At 44.6% G+C, this 3,853-nt stretch overlaps 1 protein-coding gene across 1 annotated transcript in view; it reads left to right on the plus strand.

The window, feature by feature from the left end:
* DBX1 (developing brain homeobox 1) overlaps positions 1-165 on the plus strand; it is a 3,104-nt gene extending 2,939 nt beyond the window's left edge. The window contains exon 4 of the mRNA XM_031607237.2: positions 1-165. This exon is cut by the window's left edge and continues 431 nt beyond it. The gene's annotated coding sequence lies outside the window, so the exon portion shown is untranslated.
* The last annotated feature ends 3,688 nt before the right edge of the window (positions 166-3,853 follow it).

A 3,853-nucleotide genomic window follows, 5' to 3' on the forward strand; every position in this document is an offset into this window, starting at 1 on the left:
CTATAAATTGAAGAGGTGATGTCCCACCTACATGTCCACGTGCTTCTCCAGGGCAGGTTCCCTATCACATGGCCACAAGCATTCCTGCTCCAGGTATTCCTGATTTTTCTGTCCCACGAGAAGGTTTTCACACCCACAGTGTCTTGACCTCTTCAAAACTATTCCTCTCTGCTTAACAACCAATATTTGCTCAATTAGCTGCATCAGCCTGAAGGCAAGGAGCAGACAGTTCCTTCCTTTATAGCAGGGAAATATTTTTTCCAGACAAAACACCACCAATACCAACAAATTACAGATGCTGTAGACATTTTCCCACCTTCCAACTGAATTCCCAGCTACCACCAAGAGTTCAGAACCTGAGGATTGCTCTGATCTGGTGATTGTCTCATCCCAAGGCAAAGGATGTCCATGAGATGTGCCCCCTCCTCACCCTCACCGTGCCACAGACCCACGGGAACCACCACAATCGCCTTCAGGTATAACACAGTGTGCCTTGTGTAGTGGGGACCTTCTCCGTTGGTGTTTTTTAATTTAATTTATGCATCCTTTCTCTAGACGCAGCTCTGTCTAACTCACTTTTCTGCCCACAGGCCTGTGCTTGCTTTCCACTTGGCTTCTGCTATGTGCTGTGGACAGAGGAAAGGGGATGTGCCTCTTTGGTTTTGACTGAACTTTGCTGTCTTTGCACAGCTTGTATGAACTGTACGCTATTTTGTACACTTACTCTGTATGGATGTTTTATACCAAGGTTATTTTGAATGACTGTAACAATGGCTGAATAAGGTTTTCTTTTTTTTTTTCAATTAAATGATGGCTGAACTACGAACAAATGTAGCTGCTTAAATGTGTAACTTATAAAGAAACACTTTTATTTTGTATTTTACCATGTACAGACTTTAAATATGTGTATATATATTAAATGAATGACTGCCAAATAAAAGAATGTAGATTTCCAAGCTTGGCCATTCAGCAATGCACGCATGCTTCCATTTGCAGGTTGGTGTAAGTTGAGTCTGGGACCAAATAGGGAAACAAAATAAAACCACTTTTTAGCAACACTGCAGTAATTTGATAAGGTAAGGCAAACAAAGACAAGGGCCTGTTCTAAGAAAATAATGTTCATAAGACAAAGCTGAAGCAATGCATCTGAACATCCCTTTGCTTAATTTTAATCTGCCACTGCAGATAGCTGGGAATTCAGCAGCACCTGTTGATTTCCAGTACTTGGGCTATTCACAATAATACATGCAAAAATAGCACAGAGATGAATTCAGTGATCTAACAGTTAAGAAAAAAAAAAAGAAAAAAAAAAAAAGGTGCTTTTCATTAAGGTCTGCAGAACTGGCTACCTTTGTACCTAAAAGATTGTGCTGCTTGGTGGCTCCATGGGCCCCAGCCCATAAGCTAGAGGTAGAAGAGGCAATGCTAGTCACTTACACTTGCCTTAGTAGGCAATGGACCTTGAAAGAAAGAACTCACACCCAAGACTGACCTGTTTTTTGATGTAATATTAAAAGCCTGGGGCTAACAATAATCAAGATATACCACCTGGCCATGGTAAACATCAGCTCAATTTTCCTTCCCCCTTCTCATAGCTCTTCAGCACAAACAGGCTATGTTTGCATTTTTTGTGACCCAGGAGAAGGGAAAGACCAAGACAACACAGGCAGGATGAAGGACTGAGCAGGACAGTATTTCTGGTGAAAAAAAACAACAAAAAAAAAACAGATCAGACTCGGGAACTCACAGCCTCTGTGTGGTGACTCAGGCAGAACAGGGAGGCAATGAGGCTGGAGCAATGTCAGCTGTGCAGCAGCCAGGGCAGAGGAAGATGGTTGCTGCCCAGGACCAGACATTGCAGTGGGCAGCTCTTCCATCCCCTACCCATAGGCTGACAGTGCTGCAGCTCAGCAAGGTCTCACTCCTGGCTGTGTTTCCCCTTCTCTCCCGCCCAACACATTCTGGGCCCAAAGTGACTGCTGTGAAGCACAGAATATTGCAGAAAATCGATCTGCTTTCTTGATTTGCTCTGATTTCAGCTGATCTAGCGCCTGGTGCTGCCCCACCAGTGCATCAGACATGAAACATCCAACTTGGGGAGAAAAGACGGCTAAAAGAGCATCCCTTCTAGTAGCCAGATAGTGCTACTACATGACCTTCGTTGTGCATTTTCAGGGCTGCTGCATTTTTTGACCACAACTGAATCTGATATAAATGAATAAAAGAAGGGATTTTGAACAAGGGAAAAGTGTTCAGGGCTGTTTCTCAGCTGACAGGCCGAGGAGTGGAGTGTGAGCGCAGCCCGGTGGGCACATGCAGGCTGGCTGCCATGGGGCTCAGCATCCCTGTGATGGGGGGTGGCCAAGGGATATAAGCACACACCGCAGTCTGCAGAATGATTGCATAAAGTGATCCCAGGGAATTTCCCCTTCCATTGCAGAAAGGAAGTCAGCACTGAACCTAAGGCACCGAGAAATCATGAGGTGGAGCTGGGCAGGACATAAAGTAGGAATAAAATAGGATGTTGGAAACAGAATAAAGGTTAAGGAAGGAGTGAGATGAAGCAAAAAATATGTGAAGATGAACATACAAAAGAGCGTGCATCAGAAAAAAAAAGAACATGGGGAAAGAATGTGGGAGGCTGAAAAAGGGAAGAAAGAGGAGTACCTCTTTCTGAGAGAAATTAAGCATTTTGGTGCTGGCCCAGTATTGATTCACTGTCCAAGGTCAGGACTAAAATGCCTCACAGGGCCAACTCTAAAACATGCAGTTCTTTGCATTACCAAATATGGAAACCCATTAGAGCTTGCCCAAAATTATTTCTGCTTCTGGAAAACTGCTGCTAAGGGATAGGTGAAACCCCATTGCTGACAATTCGCTCTGACATAGTTTGCATTCCTGTACTATTAAAATAAATGGCAATAGTTCAAGTTCAGGGAACGTTTGGATGTTGTCAAGGGACATGATTAAGTGAGAACTATTGGTGATGGGTGGACAGTTGGATTGGTTGATCTTGTAGGTCTTTTCCAACTTTGGTGATTCTATGATTCTATGACTCTGACTCAGAAGGAAAAAGTAAAGAGAAGGAAAAAAACAGACAGCAGAACAAGACAGCCTACAAAAGAGAATTCCTCCAGAAGACTTAGCGACTACCAATGAGCAGCCAAGGCATTTTCTTCTAATACAGCATAGGCAAGGCCTAGCCACTGACATCATTCTCTAGGCTTGTCACAAGATGCAGACAAGTCCAATAGGTGAATCACCTTTCTGAGTTGTCCTGCAAATACCTACCAGTAAAATATCTCTTTTACTGATTTGAGAATGAACTATAAAGACATAGTGAAGCAGGTTATCAGCTGTACATGAGGCCTTGGAGCACGTCCAGAGAAGGGGAGAGGAGCTGTGAGGGATCTGGAGCACAAATGTGATGGGGAGCAGCTGAGGGAACTGGGATGGTTCAGTCTGGAGAAGAAGAGGCCCAGGGGAAACCTTGTCCCTCTCTACATATGCCTGACAGCAGGCTGTGGTGATGTGGGGGCCCTCTTATCCCAGGAAACAGCAGTAAGACATAAGGTGATGGCCTCAGGTTGCACGAGGGGAGGTTCAGGTTGGATATTAGGAAATATTTCTCCTCAGTAAGAGCGGTGATGCAGTGGCACAGCTGCCCAGGGAGGTGGGGAAGTGATCGTCTCTGGGGGTGTTCCATGACTGTGGGGATGTGGTCAGTAGGCATGGTGGGGGTGGGCTGGGGTTGGGGATCTCAGTGGTATAATGTCTCAGGGCTGCTGATATCTTTTCACAGTAAAGAACTAAAACTCACCATCTTCAAATGGAAAATGTCAATTAAGAAGGG

Source organism: Phasianus colchicus, chromosome 5 (assembly GCF_987193195.1).
Source record: "Phasianus colchicus chromosome 5, bPhaCol1.hap1.1, whole genome shotgun sequence".
Taxonomy (NCBI): Eukaryota; Metazoa; Chordata; class Aves; order Galliformes; family Phasianidae; genus Phasianus; species Phasianus colchicus.